Consider the following 19,919-nt stretch of genomic DNA (forward strand, 5'->3'; position numbering starts at 1 on the left):
TGCTTTTAGTGGCGAGCCAAGTTTTTCTTCTAAAACACATGTTCCCTAAAGCCTTAGTACTTTATTTCCTTTGTTCTGATTTATTGCTGTTGCCTTACCACATGTGCTAGGCACAGAAGAGGAAAAACTACTAAAACCAACAAAACAGCCCTCTCTACCCTCTCCCCAGACCACATGCATCAGGATTAACACACTGAATCTATTATATCAAGTGATTCAACAATGAACTAACTTACCTCAAATTTCTTAGCTGCCTCCGAGTAGATAGGCTGATGAAGAGTGAGTATAGATTAATTATGTGAAGATTGTGGTAAACCCAGTGAAAGCTACTGCGGGGAACTGAAAATTGGGTTAGACGCTAAATCTGGAGAATGATAGTGAGATTAAAAAATAAAAATTATTGACTGCATTTTCTAAATAGGGACTTTGCGAATATAGATTTTTATGTGCCTTTTATCAATACCTAAAATGGCCTTATTTGTCAAAGGATGAACTCTCTTCCACAAAATAAGGCCCCTTTTTGGTATCTCAGGGTAAGTATCAAGCAGCTGAGGCATGCAATTGCTGGTCACTTGGGAAAAAAAAATTGGCTGTTACTGTGAGGTTTGTAGAGCTCTTTCAGATAAAGTTCTATCAAAGTTTGCTTTCTTGGAGGTTGTTCAGCCTTGACAATAGGCTGAAGGTTAAAATATTTTCATTGGTATTTATACTAAAGTTAGCTCCATGTTTTCCTCCTCAAATGCGAAGCAATAGCGCAGAGGTTGAGCTGTGGTCATGAGTCAGATGGACCTCAGCAGAGAAACACTGATTTGGTACCATGGGGTGTCTGTGGCACTCACCTCCCTACCTTCAGGCACACCTTGGAAATGCTTGAGACCATACCCATAACTGGCTTTGTTGCAATTATGCAAAAACGTACCTATTTGTATTGGAGTCTGTAACTCATTCAATGCATATTGGACACCCGGTGTCTTGGCCATGTCCTTGGTAGGAGGCGGTCTCTCTCTCACCTCTAGGACAGGTGTGGGCAAAGCCTCCACCATAGCATGGTTCAGACCATGGTGGAAATGGTGACCTGCTGCATTTTCTGTGATGGTTTCCAAGATGTAGTTTGTGCAAAATCCCCACTGGCCACACTTACGGCTGTGCTTAGCTACGTGCACGAAGAGTAGAGCTGCTGGCTGATTCAGGTAGTACCCATGTGCCACGTCAAAGTGGCTGCTACCAGCATAGCACAGGATTTGGGGATTTTGTGAGTCGGTGGCTGCCATTGAGTTCAGAGCTATTGGGATGGAGCCTGTCTTTGGACAGGCAGTTTGTGTTCCCGGTGGCAGTGCTAGCAGGGTGCTGGGATGTGCTTTCCTCCGAGATTGCCATAGGCTTTAGGAAAGGCGAAGTGGTGAAACACACTGTGTCCCAATGCTCTGTGAACACAAAGGTCAAATAAATCTAAGCGATCACAAGGGAAGGGATGTCTTGGCAGAGGGGAACACTCTTAATACTTGCCTTCTTAATACCTTCTTCCTTTCCATAAACCAACTTGACAGCGGCTTGTGCTCTGTCGGGTATACTCACATCATTGTTTGAGCCGATGTATCACGAGCTGCTTTTCTATACTTGTGTTTTCTCTTTGAGGCAGGCTATTGATGTGAAGCTCGTTGTCATATTCAGGCCTGTTAACTGTGTTAGTTAACAAAGGAGAGCATTCAAAAGTCTGCTCAGAGGCATATTTGTCTTTTTTTTTTTTCCTCCTTTTTAAATGGAAACCAGCTTTCCTAGCAAAATGTTTTATGGCATCTGCTCCCTTGAAACCAATATGAGGCAACAGCAGTGATTGCAGCAAGTTGCAACATCTCATCTTGCTAGATGGAGGCACATCATGTTACAAGCGGTGCTGCTAGCGAAACCTCTGCGAAGGAAACCTACTGAGACCTGTGTAGCTGGGGGTTGTTAACTCATCTGAGGTGAGACAGAGACCCAGTTTCACTTGGTTTCTTTGAAGAATGAGCTGTATGTACTCAAGCCAAGCTCAATGAACTGAAGCTTCAGTAAACCTAGACCTGAATTTGAGAGACTTTGGGCCAATAGGCTGGTTTTAGTGAAAACTAAGTCAAACTTTGACCCCAAACCAGCAAAGTTTTCTGATTTTGAACATCTCTTGAGGGTTTGGTTAAGCCGGGAAGCCACAGACAGTGATGACACAGAAACTCAGTGCTGGTGCATAAGTCTCACCTAAATCCTAAAGGCAAGATCAAATCCCAATATAAAATGGTCAGACCACTGCTTTGATGAAACTCAGAGCACAAATACTGTCAAGTATGTATCATTGAGCATCTTTATAATCATAATAATCAAATTATTTTAGACTGCTTTCAGGCCCAACCAAACAGTGCTTAAAGCAGTGTACTTGGTATCAAAGTCCAGCAAATTATTTGTATTAGTATGGCTTGTGAGGTTCTTGGAAGCTTTCTCAAAAGGCAAACTCTGTTTTGTTTGGGGGGGAAAAAGGCAAACGATGCTTGCCTGGTTGAAAACTGCTCATGAGAAGATCTTTCTCAGAAAGACGTAAGAGCATTGGGCCCTTTTGTTTTCTTAGAAAACAGGAAATGCATTTTATCTCTGCAGTTAACTTGATTTCTTAAATGAGTTGCTTTCTACAATCACTTTTGGGTTCTGGAGTCCTACAGAAATTATCTGAGGTCATTTTCAACACTTCAAAATTAAAATCAAATTGTTGAAATTGTGCCAGCATTTAAATTAAAATTATTTTCTTTAAACAAACACTTGAAGACTTTCAATATTTTTTTTAATCAGAAGAGCATTCTTAACCCAAGCACCTTTTCTTTGTGGTTTTTCAAGTATCCAGTCTGCACTGCTAAAACCAGATGTGTCTTAGGATTTAATAAAATTCAAGATCTTTTTTAGCAAAAAACTTGACGAGCAGGGAGTGCTAGTTTTTCCACACAGCACAAAGTCATAAGTAGGTGTAACTGCAAATACCATCTCTGCTTCTGTGCCCACAGAAGCGTCTGGGCAGCAATATCAGTGCAGACTTCTGCTGTGCAGAGAGGGGTCAGGCACGGGGCTGAGCATCTGAGGCCTGTGCAACTCATGGCAGCGAGCAGGGAATAACGGAGGCGGGAGCCGGCTGCAAAATTTGCTGCTGTGCAGATGCTCTGATATTCAGCTTTCCACGCAGTGGAGGCGGGAGAGCCACAGAAGCCGCTGCAGATTAACGAGAAAGGGTTAGCACAGCCCTTGAAGCTTCAGTGAGGCGGTGCTGGGCTCGTACGTGGCTGAGATGTTGCCTGTAGCCAGAGAATGAGTCTGGGTACCAGGACAGCACCTAGTCTGGAGGTCTGAAGCGCTGGAGCTTCTACGTGGAGCTCTTCAAACACTCGGGATGTGGCTGGCTCTTGCTCGTTTCCCGTGCAATGGGGTGTAGCTGGCCCTGAGGTGTTCCGTGGACCCCAAAGCCTCTGAGGGACAGGTCAAGCTTAAGCTGCAAAGTGGAGCAGCCAGAAGCTGCCCTAGATCTTGCTGTAGAAACCTGGAAATCCATGGACTGGTGTTTGTGCCAAAGTCCATCCAGGACAGTATCTTACCCCTGAGAGAGGCCTGCAGCAGCTGCCTAGGAGAAGAGTTTGAGAACAGGATGTGTGTGTGACCAGATCAATCCCTGATGCTCTCTGCTACCTCTGGGATTTTTAGAAGGAAAGGAATTTCATGGGGGCCTGTGTCCCTGTCCTTCTCTAAGAAGACCCCAAGCCAAACTCCACGTCCAGGCTCTGAGTGCCAGCCCTGCTGCCCATCCATGGAGTAAGGTTTCTAGCAGCGACGTGTGAAAGCCTGTCCCTCAGCGCAGGGGTCCCCTTGGGAGAGCCAACCTTGTCCCTCAGTCAGCTTTCAGCCCTGCTAGAATAAGGCCTTGCTGTAGCCCCAGGCAGGTGTTTGATTATAATTGCTGAGTGGAATGGGGAATTAAATCGATGTCTATAAAAAGCAGTGGTTGCAGGTTTTTTTATCATCATTTCATAGGTGGAGTTGGGAGAAGGGAAACACCCACAGGTAAAAGAAGCTAGCCTGGTGGATGCCAGCTGAGGATGCAGTCCTTCATTATTATTGCCTCTTTGATAGCCCAGGAGGACTGAACTGGATGTTTCTCCTTTGGAGACCAGAAGTAGGACTGCTTGAGGAGTGTGTACCCTGCTTTGACAGACTCTGTCCTGTCTGTGTGTGGTAAATGAAGGAGCCTGAAAACAGTTCCCCTCAGCAACACAAATCACCTGCTGTTATCAACTAACTGCAGATCTTGTGTGTTAGCAAAAAAAAAAAAAAAAAAAAAAGAGTTCTTCCTAATTCCTGTTCCTTCTGGACAGTTGGGCGGAGGGGAACCTCATGAAATTTAACAAGGACAAGTGTAGAGTTCTGCACCTGGGGAGGAACAACCCCATGCACCAGTACGGGTTAAGGGTTGACCTGCTGGAAAGCAGCTCCATGGTAGACAATGTTATCCATGGGACAGCAATGTGCCCCAGTGGCCAAGAGGGCCAATGGTATCCTGAGGTGCATTAAGAAGAGTGTGATCAGCAGGTTGAGAGAGGTTCTCCTTTCCCTCTACTCTGCACTGGTGAGGCCTCATCTGGAGTATTGTGTCCAGTTCTGGGCTCACCAGTTCAAGAGAGACAGGGAACTTTTGGAGAGAGTCCAATGGAGGGCTACGAGGATGATTAATGGACTGGAACATCTCTCATATGAGGAAAGGCTGAGAGACCTGAGGCTGTTTAGTCTGGAGAAGAGAAGGCTGAGAGGTGACCTTATCAATGTCTATAAATATCTGAAGGGTGGCTATGAAGAAGATGGAGCCAGTCTCTTTTCAGTAGTGCCTAGGTCCTATCAAGGGGCAATGGGCACAAACTGCAGCACAGGAAGTTCCACCTCAACATGAGGAAAAACTTCTTTACTGTGAGGGTGATGGAGCACTGGAACAGGCTGCCCAGAGAGGTTGTGGAGTCTCCTCTGGAGACCTTCAAAACCCAACTGGATGCATTCCTGTGCAGCCTGCCCTAGGTGATCCTGCCTTGGCAGGGGGGTTGGACCAGCTGATGCTCAGAGGTCCCTTCCAACCCCTACCATTCTGTGATTCTGTAATGACCCCAGCAACACATGTTTCTCAGTCAGCTGCGGGTCAGGGGGCCAATACTGTATGTGTCTTTTCAGAAAGAAAGGATGTGTAGCAGAAAGCATCCCCGTGGGAACCAGCATGGTTTTTTATCTTTTGGGTGCTATTGGGTACATTCGCTCCATCAACAAATGCTTTTGACAAGTGCTGTCATTCCTTTGCCGTGAAGGACATGTGTGACCATGTGTGACATGACAGGTGACCATGCAGCACATGTGATCCCAAGACTTTGACGTGTTTCTCCAATATATTCGATTTTCTGGTATTCACTTTGAGATTAACCACATTACAGAAGGCTGCCTACAAGATAAATTTCTTACTAAAAATGTTCTGATATCCCCAATGTTCCTAGGCTTTTCCTGCTGCAATAAGTAAAGAACTTATTAAAGAGCTCTTTAAAGAGCTAGCAGCCAGGGAAACGTTACAAGTCTTAAGAGACCTCTCTCTATGTGTAACCTTAAAAGTTACAACACTCTGATCTAGAGAAGCTACAAGGAAAGAAGAGCTTTTTTCAGCCCCACAGACGTGGCAGTCCTTCAGACCATGACTCCAGAATACTCTTCTCCAATACATATTGCCACATATCGTGAAGGTAATGCTGTTACCCTCAGCTGGCTTCTGCTTAACCATCCGGGCCTGGCTGGGGCTGGAATTGCAGAGATGTGAGTGGAGATAGGATCTCTAAGAGGCTTATGTTGGCCAGGAAATTGCTGGCTTGGAAAAGGATGTGGAGCATGTCCAAGTAAGAAGAGTCTGGAAGGAGTTTGTGATGGTCTGTTATTTCATTATTAGCCAGGAGATGTGAAATTTCCAGATGAGCACATTTCGTGTTTTGCATAAGACGGCAGTTGCTTCTTGTAAGACTTAGCTTCCCTGCTAATTTAATGAGTTAGCCTTACAAATTAACTAACTGCATCAGTTATTAGAAAGGCCTTTTTCAAGTTCCACAAGTATGTTTTAGACCTCTTGATAAAGTCTGTAGCATGCTGGACTTTCAGAAGCAGAAAGACCTCCAAAAGTATGCAAGTTATTTCTGGCATGTTGTATTCTCAACATGTCAAGGAAACATGGATTATTTTTACACAAACAGGCAAAACAAAATGGTTCCTTAGCAAGCTCCCATGAACATTCTTGGGTCCCGAGTAAGAAAAAAACCCATAAGAAAAATCATTGCTTCTGAATTAGGTTTCTTAGATGGATCGTGTTGTCACACATTCAGAAACTCATTTGCACCACTTTGGACCTCTGATGAATGATGGAGGGAGTGAAGGATAAAACGGAAGGAAAAAACAAGGACTAGGAATTAATTTGGATTTTTTTTTTTCCTTACTGTGAATTTATCATCAAATGTAGACGGTGACAAACTGCAGACACTTTTGGAGTTCTTTTTAATAGCTGTTAATTGAAAGGTGATGTGTAGGTGTTGAGAGGAAAAGGATCTCTGGAGCTGGTAGGGCCTGCGTGGAAAGAACACGCCAACATCTTGCTGAAAAGCACAAAGCAGTGCAGCAGCAAGATTTCTGGGGTGTCCTAAACTCTCTTGACATTGCGGCGCACAAATTAGGCTATATGCTTTGCAAATACTGGAGGCTGTTTTGAAACTCCCTGTGAAGGATTACAAATGCTGTCTGCAGTTTCTAGGCAAAGGCAATTAGATATCACAGCTACGGCTCCAGCTCAGTGTTTTATGTCTGAGCTGGTATTACTGTGTAGGGTTCTTGTGCATTAGAGTACCTCGGCCAAAACTGAGTTATGACACCCACCAAAGCTGAGTCCTGTGATTAAGGTAAAAAAAGGCCAGGCTGGTCTCAGCATTTTTTTCCATTTCAGTGTAGAAAAGTATGTTCCCACACAGTGAAGGGGCTTTTTAACAGAAAAGAGGTGTAAAGCATGCATAAACATTGATACTTAACGTGCATCCTCATCCATAGTTGCTTCTCTGGGTAGTATTTTTACTGGTTCAACACCCGTGTCCAAATTCAGGAGTGGCACTTGCTGCTCGGGCTTGGTGGAGCAACAGCCACCTATGTCAATGTTCATTTAGGCCCAAGTAGTGTCATTAATGCTTACGCAGATGAATGCCAATAATTACCAGTAACTACACCTTTTCTCAGTGTGAGGGAAGTTCTTTTGCAAATACTTTATACCAGGAAAAATAAAAGGGAAGAGGACATTTTTGCGCGGTCAAAACGTCCAGCAACCGAGTGCTCTTGCAGATAGTGCAACACGGAGGTAGTGCTGCTGTGCGACGTACGTTGTAGCTACAGGAAATGGAAGTTCACACGCCCTTCTCTTTTTTTCCGTTGTTTTAACCTTGCGCTAAAAATTCGCCCCCTCTCCTCTGACCGGCCGCAAGAAGTAGCTTTGAATGTGGTGTCAGCACAACAAGCAGGTAGAGCGAGAGAAACCCAGAGCAGTGCCTCGGACACAAGCGGTGGGAAATATTGTTATTTCCTATTTGTCGTCTGAACCTCCACTCCCGAGAATCGGAGCTAAAACTGGCATTTTCTCTTTTTTTTTTTAAAGCAGAACACCCAGCAAGTTAAAACTCAGTGCCATGAAGTGGTCCTAAGATGGGGTTTGCTCCAGCTTTCCTGCTCAGCAGCTGCTTACAAATTGCTATGCAAAAATGTCAGGGAGGATGGGTAGTTGCTGTGCCGTCACATGGGCTGATACAGAGCAGAACCTGCTTGGCGTTCTTGAAGGGAAATTATCCAGTGCTGCAACCCACAATTTATAGTTGGTTGCATATTAATATCCAAAAAAGGCAATAAAATCCACTGTGTGTTTAAAAAAAAAACAAACCACAGTAAGTAGGAATATTACAAGCTGAGCAGTGAAAAACTGGAACGCTCCTCGGCTATAGCAGAGCTGCATGCAGTGCTGTTTCTCCCTTAATTACAAGCAATTTTAAATCATCTCCTTCCTTCAAAGAAGGATTTTGTTCAGTGTTTGTGTTAATTTTAATCTGGCTAACGTGATACCCTCTTGGAACCTCTCCCTCACGTCGTCACAGCAAGACATGTTGCCTCTTTTTGTCCCCGCCGTTTGGGAAACGCACAGCTGCTTGTCACGGCAGCCCTGGGGTTGTTACTGTCAATATACCTCCCTTTAAAGGAAAAGAAAACAGAACAAAACCCAACAGCAGCATTTCCCCCCCCCCGCCCCACAGTTCACTTTTATTTGTAGGATTTGAGCTGGACTCTGCAAGTGCTTCATGAAAATCAGGGGTTTAAAATGTGTAGGGCTGTGTTGTAGTGGAAAGCTTGTTATTCATCTTACTAATTATTTCTGAGTCACTGTATTTATGAAATGTCATGTAATAACTACCTCACCACAATGCAAAGTAAATAGTGCAAAATCAGGCGGTTTATGATTTTGACATTTTAGTGTGTAAACATATTCCTGAGTTTCTCGGGGGGGGGGGGAGGGGGTTGCTTACTGGGAATTAGATAATGTTTTTATGACTTCTAAAAAATGAGATTGAATTTCCTAATCCGTAACACTCCGTAGATGCATAGTCCACGTTGCGCATTTTATTACAGTCTCAGTGGCTCATTTGACAAGCGTCAGCTGCAAAGAGAAAACGCACAAAGGCTAGTGTGTGGGACGGGGGGACACAGCGTGGTAAAATCTGACAGTGCCCACATCAAAGCCCTCGGGACAAGCCGTGATCGCACACCTGGGCCATGCTGGGACGCCGGAATTCACCACGAGCGTTTTTCGTTTCCAGGTGGATTACAAAGCCCCGGCTGAAGGAGGCTCTCTGGCCAGCGCTTGTCACTAGGGCATAAGTTTGAGTTTTCGTCGAGCCCTGCGTGACCGACCCATTAACTCCGGAGTAACTGGGAGGCCTTGAGTGCCTATGAGCGACGAACTGAGGGTGAGTACGGAGGGAGAGGAGGATGGGTTCCTGCCCCAGGCGGGCTTCTGAGTAGTCCCGCGTGCTCTCTGAGAACAATGGATGGATGCTTACCAGAACATGCGATTTCATAAAATATTGTGCATAAAACCGGACCTTTTTTTGCTCCTTTGCAAGCTTGCTGGGTGTTACAGAAGTCGTGGGCCATATGCTTGGGTGCTGGGAGAAGTCTCTGTTGACAGTAATTATCCAGCGTCTTTCTGGCAAGGGTCAAGCGGCGATGAGGTAGCCACAGCGTCAGAAAACCTCCAGCTGCCACTGAAAGCAAGAGAAAGCCACAGCCGCCATTGGGTGCTAGTGGCAGCGGGTGCCCGGCAGCCAGGCGTCCCACCGTGGGATCTGGAGGGTAGGGTTAGCCCGTCCCTTTCTGACACCGAGCTGCTCTTAGCAGCCTCCCGGAGACGCGGCAGCGTGTCAGGGCTGGTGGCCCACCCGCACGTGTACACGGGTACGGGCTGCGGCCCTGGAACTCGGGTGGATCTGGCTGGGTCCTGCTTCATCTGCATTTACCGCTGTTGGCAGGCTCAGATGACACGTCCTCTCTTTAGTGCTTTACCTGTCGGCATTAAAAAATTACGAGGAGTGTGATCTACCCTACGTTTTGCTGAAAGCGGTGAGGTGATTTACCCTTTCCGTACTGGGATATCATTTTCTTCATTTCAGAAAGAGATTCATAGTCTTCAGGCTTCAGGTTTAATAACCACAAATCTGGTTTAATTTTTCCGCGAGCTTTTAAGCCTGTTATGAGTCTCAAGGTCTTGCAAAGTGATGGTTTTCCTAAACTAAAGCTTCACGGAAAGTGGGATTTTTGTTAATGAAACAAAAGTGAAATAAAGATTTTTACCATTCCAGGTGCATGGCTACGCTGACTTCCTTCTCCTTTCACGTTCCAAGTGCAAGAAATGTACTGAGAGCTGGTACTGAGAGAGGTAGGAGGCTTTCACTCATCTTTAAGATTCCATAGTGTATATCTTTTCAGGCTTTTCTATAAATAAAAACAGCTATTCTGAAATGCCTCTGGCTATTATATCCAAGAATATATATTTGAGATACACGAGAGATGATCAGGGAATTGGTAAGTCTTCAGGAGAAAAAAAAGTCCTGAGATCAATTTCCTGATTCAATAGTGAAATCCTCATATCATATAAAATGTAATGTGATTGTCCATGGCTCTAATAAAATCTTGATTTTTCTGCCAAGCTTTCATCTATAAAAATCAAATTTATCCAGCATTAGTCTGCATTTTGAAAGAGATTGGGTTTTTTTGAAATAGATATGATAGTAATCCTTTATGGTACGTTAATATAGGAGAACAATAATTTGTTGCATTTTCTTCACACAGAAACAATCAGCTGGGAGATGTGCATAATAATTGTCTTTGTCCTTCATTGTCACAGGCCATTAGCTAATGAATTTAAGCTGTACTTGGCTCTTGCTCCAGTAAGAAAACTACATTAGAGATCTTGTAGCCTTGGCATTATATAAAACCTTTCAGTGGGTTTTATTTTAGTCTCACTGAGGTGATGTTGCCATGGACTGAGGAATGCATGATGATTTTGCGGTAAGCAATGAGGTCAACATTGTCTGATGTAGTGGGTCAAGCAAGCTGAAGTGCATCTACAGTTATTAAGGTTGCCAGATGTCAGAGACTCTTTGGTTCTTCACAAGTTAGCCAAACTTTTCAGGCCTACTATTGTGACTGCTCCCGGCTCATCTTTTGGGTGGGAAGATTTGCTAAACTCGGTTTGGCTATTCTAAGATTGATGTTAGGGAAAAGAAGTAGTTTGAGCAAGGCTTTAAATAAGCAATAGGAGCATGTAACTGTAAGCTGAGCAGTCCTACCACCTTTGCAGTTCGCCCTCTCAACTAGAAGGCTGGCAAAAGAAAATCCTGTGATGGATGAAGTGCTCTTCACTGTCCTGAGACAGTCCACGCACACTCTGGCTATTTGCAGAAAAAGATCGTATGCAAATACATGGCAGAATTTGTTCAGCAATTGTTCCTCCCACACCAAAATTATTTTAGCCTACTGGAAAAGGAACTGCATTAGAAATCACAAAACCTAGCGTGCAAGTCTTTTCTTTCCTATTGACTGTTTGGAGCACATCTTGGTCCATCACAGAGTGTCTGAGTATTTTAATCCTACTTTTAAAGGTGGGTAAGCATCGCTATCCCCTTGTTGCAGCGGGCACTAAGAGGCCGCATAAGCCAGCCTTTGGCAGAGCTGGGAATGGATGCCACTTCCAGACCTTTAACCAAAGTGCTTCTCTACATGTGTCGTTCGTGTGCTCGGCTGGGACCCCACTGCTCCTCCCACAGATCAGAAGGACACGGGAGGCCTCTTGCTGCAGCTCCATCTTCCCTCAGCTGTCCTAGTCCAGCTTGTGGGAGCTGTCGCTGCTGCACCGGGCACCCGCACCTGCATGGCACTAGGCACTGCAACGCGGAGCTTCTGAGCCACAGCACAGGGAAGCAGCAGGGTCGCTCTGCAGGCTGCCAGCTGCTGCAGCCTAGAAAAAGGTGCTCCTGCTGCCGAGCCATGCGGGACCACGCCAGTCCCCCAGCTCTGCTGTCTTTTCCCCCACCTGCGTCACAGCTGGGGAATGACACAGCATTCCTACTGCTTCATGGGTTTTGCCTGCTCCCAGGAAAGACGCAATGCACGAGTTCAGTTGGGTTGCTGCCACCTTTGGTCTGCCAGAATGGTGCGCAGAACAGCAGGAGCCAGGGACAAAATCCATAGCACTGTTATTTGTGTTGGGCATCTTACCAGTATCAGGAAAAGGACCTGAAATTTCTAGGCATTACTTTGTATCCGAGCTTTGAGCTCACAGATGTCTTAGATTTGGAATCATAGAATCATGGAATCATTAAGGTTGGAAGAGACCTTTAAGATCATCAAGTCCAACCGTTAACCCAACAGCACCATGCCCACTAAACCATGTCCTGAAGTGTCACGTCTACGCATTTTTTTAATACCTCCAGGGATGGTGACTCCACCACCTCCCTGGGCAGCCTGTTCCAATGCCTGGCCACTCTCTCGGTGAAGAAATTTTTCCTAATATCTAGTCTAAACCTCCCCTGGCGCAACTTGAGGCTGTTTTCTCTTGTGCTATCGCTAGTTTCTTGGGAGAAGAGACCAACACCCACCTCACCACAACCTCCTTTCGGGTAGTTGTGGAGAGTGGTAAGCTCTCCCCTCAGGTCCTCTTCTCCCGACTGAACAACCCCAGTTCCCTCAGCCGCTCCTCATAAGACTTGTTCTCCAGACCATTTGGGAGAAGAATGGACGGTGAGTGTGCGATACACATCTGCTACCTGCAGAGGCTCTCAGGAGAGCAGTTGTCACGTAATCCTGTGTCTGTTCAGGGGTTATTGTTTCTGCACAAGCTGCAACACCACAGCATTCGAGGGAAGGCTGTGGCGAGACAGTGGTCAAGTTTTGTTAGGTCATGTAGAGAGGGATGGTGCCAGACGGCCGGCAGCACAGGCTATTTCACCTGCAAAGCGGTGTGAGAAATGAGCTGGGACTGCCACTCCTGTTAACAGGAGACATTTGCTCCCTCACCTCTTTCTAGCTCCATAACCGGAGTCTGAGGTTTCCATGGCCTGCGGACCACGGCTTAATTGTACCGTCTGCCTACTCGGGAAAACAGAGGAAATGTTCTGAATGCTATGTCCAAAAACGCGATGCTTCAGTGTAAAGTGAGCATCACTTACAGCAGAATTAGTGGCTGGAAAACTTTGGCGCTCTGAAGCGTGGGGAGGGCAGGTGCCAGATAGCAGTGATCACCCATTTTTCTAAACCGGCAACAGTTTGCAGCCCTACTGACAGGGGTTGATTGACACTAGAAGTAAATTCAATATGCATGAAAGGACACTTGTTCTTCTTCAGCAGAGAGCATAACGAAAGACTGTCAGACAAACTAATCTCTCTCTGATAGTTTTCTTTTCAACGTCATTGAACTGTCATTTCTCCTGGGCTTTGCCAGAACGTTTGATGTATCTGTTGTTTCCCAAAACAGACAGATTTTGCTAGCTTGGATGATACAGGAAGAGTCTGAGATGCCTTTACCAACCTTTTGCTGTTGCTGTGTAAGTCCTTCGCCGAGCTCCAGAGCGCTGGTTAGAGATGAAAGGAAGATATCTTGGTGACTGATTAAGTTGCATCTCTGAGTGCACCCATGCAATCGTCCCCAGCACTTGCCCTGGGCTGGGAGCACATTTGCTGGGGTTTTGGGATTCTGCTTTTTCTGGAGATAAAGACGTGTATGCCCCAGGATCTTTCATTTCAAAACTGGTGATTAAAGATGGCCCTAGGCACCACTGTGTCACCTAGCTGCAGTTAGTTAGAAAGTAGCCCAAACTACAGATTTCCTTTGTTTTGATTGTCCCTCTACGTAGCTGGCAAAGCATTCACTCCTTCTAAGCATGTGTGAAGAGTCAGTAAGATTCATAAAACTATTCAGGGAAAAAAAATCTGAATGTCCCTTCCCAAGATTGTGGATGAAAGATATCTACGTTGAGCAACCTCCTCCTCCAGCTGGGGACTCACTGAGGAGTCTGCCATAGGGATACATGGTCAGTAAGGCTGCATGTCCTCTACAAGCTCTTGCAGAGGAATTTAGCAAAAATGAGATTCTGAAGTGGGGCAAACTGAAGGAGCCCAAACACCACCATGATCTGGCAAAATGGGTCCTACATCCCATTTGTAGTGAGCTCTAACATTTTTTTCTAACTGTGCTTCAACCATCCACTCCCTAAGTTATCCTGGATATATTTACTGGATAATTTATATATTGAAGAATTGAAGTTATTACCTTGGGTGTTTAATGTACCTTTTTTTTCCCTTGGAAAAAGTGGTTTTGGGATCCTCAGGGCAGCCAGTACAGATCTGGAAGGGGCTGAAGAATGGTGGTCCCATTCCGTAGCTTGGGGTGGTTGGTGCTCTGTATAAGTGAAAGCACCACAGGAATTAGTCAAGATTTGCATATTTCTTTCCAAGTGCAGGGCTGCCGACAGCATATAGTAGGCAGAGTTTTGGGCTGTAAGGAATGCTGGTTTATTTGTCAGAAGCGTTTAATGATTGATCGCCAGACGGATTTCAGCCCACACCCCTGCCAGAGCATATGCACTAGAACGCTCTCTTTGCCGTCGTACCAGGACCACCTGCAAGAGGTACCTTTTCTGCACAGCGCGATGCATGTTCTGTGGAGGACCTAGCAAGTAAACCCACACCATTTTATATGGATGAAACCAAACACAGTGTTGCTGGATGTAGAATTCTGGAAGCTAACTGGCCCCATGCTTTCTGACAGCGTGACTTTAATAGATACAGTTTAAAAAGTGTACAGTGATTAAGTTACCACATTAGTGATAACTTAAGGTAATACACTCAGTTAAAAATAACTTGCAACATCATTTAAATCCCTGTGGGTTAATCTGGACGTACTGAAGAGCAGTTTCTGCGCCTGGAGTTACCTAACTTGGCTGTGATTATTTTCTTTCATTTCCAGATTAACTGGAGAGATTTATCTAAACTGTACGGCTGCTGAGGTTTTAAAAGTTGGAGCAGGAAACTTTGCAGTCAGTTTTACAACAGTTAATTGCTTGTCCTTTCAAAATTATTTCTTTCCACACCACCTCACACCTGCCCAACAACACGGCCAAAGTCTGCAAACACTTGTCCTCTTGCACGTCTTGCATACATGAATAGGTCCATGGGGCTCATTTTCATTAGCTATAACTTTGCTAACTATAAATCTTCAGCAGGATGAAGGCCATGCCGCATATACATATTCTTACTCTGCGCTTTGAGATTCTTTTCATCGAGCACTAACGTCCTGTTGTATAGTGTTCAGGATTCTGGTTGTACAAGTTGTTAGCTACAAATTTCCTCTTAGTCTGGTAGGAGCACCGGTTTGCATAATAGATTGTTTTATCACATCTGCAAGGTAATTGCTTCTAGACAGGCTTCCAAGAAGGCCTCAGATTTGATCTATGACGGTCTGTGCATGGCTACTCCAAGGAAGCGTACCCCTGTTACTGCTGTACTGCGTGGATGACTGATGGTGTAGATCCAAAGTTAACTAGGCGTTCTCTTTAAAGGTGACATATGACATTATATTTGGGCAAAGAGGAATTTCCTGCATAATCTTTAGAGACAGCTGTGTTACATTTTATGATTTCTCTGGCATTTATGCAGAGTTATAGAAACACAGTCAAAAGGCTTTAAATTTTTCCAGTTCAGTATTCTGATTGCATGTCCAACTACTCATTTTCTAATAAACAGGGTCTTAGTAGAAAAAACAAACTATGGGCTGTATAACCTTCACTCCTTGATTCTCCCACCTTTGAATCTGCAGTTTCCTTAGATGCATCCATGAAGAATCCACAGCTGGTTAATCAGAGATTTGATATATCCAGCATCACATAGAATGGGTGTGTGTATGGGAGCTAGGAAGCAAGTCTTCCTCTAAACTTACTCCATCTCTTATTTTCTTCCATAGCTCTTAGAAAAGGGTCTTTCTGTTCTTAATCCCTGTCTGTGGAGAAAGAGTCTGGCTTTCTCACTTGTGCTGCCATACCTAACTGAGATGCTTTTTCCGAATCCTAGCCATAGGGTTGCTCCCTGTCTTTATCTTGTCTAAAGTTTGGCCCTTTCACTTTCAGCTGTCTTCACAGAGTCCTGGTGGTAGTCTGTGTAACAAGCAATTAGGTTAAGAAAAAAGTATATATTAAAAAAGAAGGCCATGTTTAAAGAACTGTAGAAAAGAAGGAAAAAATATATTATTACAGTGAGAAAAAGTGAACAGTTCCAGAGAATCAAGGTCATTGTTTATGAAGGGCATCTTAAATTAAATTAACAGCTGGATTATTTGGTAAGAAATCATTTAGGTTGGACCTAAAAGACCCTTAAGTTCATCAAGTCCAACCATTAACCTAACACTGCCAAGTCCACCACTAAACCATGTCCCTAAGCGCCACATCTTCAAGTCTTTTAAATACCTCCAGGGATGGTGGTTCCAACACCTCCCTGGGCAGCCTGTTCCAATGCCTGGCCACTCTCTCGGTGAAGAAATTTTTCCTAATATCCACTCTAAACCCCCCTGGCGCAATTTGAGGCCATTTCCTGTCGTCCTACCTCTAGTTTCTTGGGAGAAGAGACCAACACCCACCCCACCACAACCCTCTTTCAGGTAGTTGTAGAGAGCGATAAGGTCTCCCCTCAGCCCCCTCTTCTCCAGACTAAACAACCCCAGTTCCCTCAGCCGCTCCTTGTGAGATTTGTGCTCCAGACCCCTCACCAGCTTTGTTGCCCTTCTCTGGACACGCTCCAGCACCTCAGCATCCTTCTTGTAGTGAGGGGCCCAAAACTGAACAAGTATTTGAGGTGCGGCCTCACCAGTGCCGAGTACAGGGGCACGATCACTTCCCTACTCCTGCTGGCCACACTATGTGCTGTGTATTTTAAAAAGAGAGGGACAAAGGCATTCTTTACCTCATTAGTGCTGCAGGATGTCCTATACAAGCGTAATTATACTTTGCAAAAAGGTTAGGGAGACCACACAGGAAGGGTATTGAAGAACTGGAAAAGGTACAGGAGACACTAAGCATGGTAAAAGATCGAAAGTTGTTATTTATGGACAAAGTACAGGCTGCTTCTTTCTTTGTTTTTCTTTTTTTCTTTTTCTTTTTTCTTTTTTCAGAAGAGACAAACTGGAGCCATTAAAAGATGCACACAATTCTCAAGGATATCAAAAGGTTAATGACAAAACTCATTCAGACTGTTGCATGCTGACTAACAGTGGAGTTGATAATAAACTTGGAGAAAGCAGTGTTAATCCAGAGTTTTATGATATAGGATAGGGAAATGCTGTCTGTAGCTTGTGGGTCTCCACCATCAATACCCCATCTTTTGTCTCTTCTCCACAGGCTAAACTGCATTGTGGCTTCTGCATTTCAGGAATGTGACTCCTGTCCTTGACCTCGTCTGCAGATAAATACAACATGCCCCTTACTGCTGAGTGGTTTGGGAAGAATTTCAGCCAGACAAGAGAGGGGAGATAAAAGACAGACAGGTGAGGATGTTTGTCATCTGCTCTTTTTGAACCAGTTTGCTTGACTTTGCCCACAAGACTTCGGGCAGCGGGGTTAAGTGGGGCAGGGCAGGGAGTACCTCGTGCCTCTGGGGTGGCGGAATGAAGCTGGTCACAGGAGCACAAAGAGGCTGTGGCATGAGGCTGCCACCCCGGGAACCGGCCTTTTGGGTACCCCTTCCGGCCCAGAGCCTGGAGGGGAGGCACTCGCTGCCTGGCTGAAGCACAGCAGGGGCCCACCACGCGCAAGCGCAGGCTCCAGCCACAGCAGGAGAGCAGGAGAATAAAGAATCTCAAAGTCAAGCTTCCGTTGCACGAATAAACAGGGTATTCTCCCCCCACAATTGTCGCCAATATCTAGCAGAGAGAATATTCAAAACATTTTTCCTTCCGATATCGAATGGCTGTTGGGTGTCATCAGATCATGTGAAAAGAGAGCTGACTGCAGCTTTTCCAGCAACAAAGAAGACACGAAGAAGGGAGCATTAAAAAAATTATTTTGTTGCTGCATACATTTTTATGGTGTGCTATGTATTTTCTTTTTTTTTTTAATTACTGTCGGGATGTGAAGAAACAAAGAAAAAGCAGACAAGTGTGCTGCCATAGAACTTAGCGAGCATTACTTGTTACAGAACTGAATTTTAAGGCGTCGCACATCAGTTAGTGACATTGTATTGGGGACCAGGAGGATGGTACTTCACCCGGATCTATAGAGGTCAGTGCAAATTCTCTACACTCTTCGTTAACACGGGATCAAACTTTCGACAGGATCTAGAAATACAACAAAGTTTAAAATGTAGCAGGTGACGGTAACCTCGTGTGCATAGCCCACTGCCTCAAAAAGCTGAATGCTCTTGCAAATTTGACATAATCCAATTAGTTACTTTCCTCAGTGACATTTCTGCAAGCTCATATACAGAAGGGCAGGGAAGCTGAGATTTTAATGATAGCTATTTCTAGCAAAGGTCATTTCTTTATTGGTGAACAACCTGTCCTTAGTCATGCTGATGATGAGACATTGCAGGATAAGGGAGAGGCTGTATAGCTTTAAAGCTTAACAGGGAATAACATAAATAGAGCATAGATCATCTTTCTACTTGGACCAGGAGGCTTGCAATCTACCACTACGAGGCCAAAGCCAGGGACGAGGAGTCAAAATCCAGAAAAAACCCAAATATTGGGATTTCTGTGGAGATTGTGAGGGAGGCTGGATATTTCAGTATCACCATAGGAGGGGAAAAAGGGAGCCACAGAACATCAGTGTGTATTTTTGGATAGTAAGGGTGTCCTTGGTGGAACTAGCTGCTTTATAAAGAACCGGGTCAGGTTGCTCTGGGGACTCCCTGGTCTGCCCTGCCAACTTCCCAATCTGAGCACCTCTCAGCATCCTGCTCCACACCATCTCCAGAACGACAAAGATGAGGGCATCCTCAAATATACACAAATACACTTCCTCAGCTGTCCTTCCTCAGGCAAGCAAGGCAGCAGTTTTGAAAGGAATATAGTTTAAATAGTTTGTATCATACATATTATATATCTTTAAATAATAAACCAGCATCTGCCCATTCATCACGTGACTATTTTTCCTGTTTGCAGAAGACAAGGTGTTTAACACTGTACATAAAACGATGCGTCATTTTTTTCATAATCAGGAGGACCCTTCTAGGAGTCATGCGAGAGTTGTTCATTCAGCTACTGACCTTAAAAGTGAGTATTGGGCACTTTGGTGTAACTAGCTTTGCTTGTTTTCACCAAGATCATAATATTGGGTAAAGTAAAAATGTGACTGTTTCCCTAGATTTTGGCTCAGATCCTGAACCGTGCCGAACTATGGTTTCTGCTGGATCACTGGCACAAATCAGGCTTAAGGCTGGCAGGACCAGTCAAGAGATCTTTTCAATAGGGAATGAGGTCAACATGGGGGTTCCTCGCTGATCTGTCAGAGTGCTCTGACCAGGGGAAGGGGCATGGGGTTCTTCATCCATGCCCTTGCTAATCCCTTTTTGCCAGTTATTGGTTCCTTTGGGTTGTGGGCTGCCAACAGAAGTTATAAGGGCTTTTGTGTTGGTCCGGTCTGGGACTCGGTACAGTAACCTGAGAACGCTGCAGTGGCCTCTAGCTTCCAATCTGCAGCTGAAGATCTTGCCCTTCTTTCCAAAGTAATTGCTCATACCCCTTGATATCTCCTAAAGCCTTCCCAAAAACTGCAAGAGCTGAGGATTGCTACTTTTAAAAACTGTAAAATAAATCTGTAAGGATAATTGCCTATGCTACAAGTCTCTCCACACAAAGAAGGAAAAAGCAGCTTTATGCTGTGTAGTTCTTAGGCCTGGTGTAACTTGAATGTGAAAACTATGAAGGAAATGGAAAATTTTAATAAATAATGATGTTTGAAACACAAGTCACCAAACAAAACACCAGACCTTCTGCATTTATTCCACAGGACCAGAAAATGTCTATCTCAGCTTAAGGAAAATTAAATATTGGCCAAAGATATGTCTTAGGAATTAGCCTGGATGCTGCATGGTATTCAGAAGATAAATCAGAGAAGCTTACAGATCAACTCTTGGCAATATATATGGAATAAAGACAACTTTTGAAATAAAGTCAGTACAACTGACTACCTGACAATTCCCTAGTATGAGGAACCAAGGATCTCCTTAGGGCCACCAGAATTTTAAAATACCGTCTTTGACCCACTTTACAGCCACCAGAT

The sequence above is a fragment of the Phaethon aethereus genome (assembly GCF_964289735.1).
Source record: "Phaethon aethereus genome assembly, chromosome: 3".
Lineage (NCBI taxonomy): Eukaryota > Metazoa > Chordata > Aves > Phaethontiformes > Phaethontidae > Phaethon > Phaethon aethereus.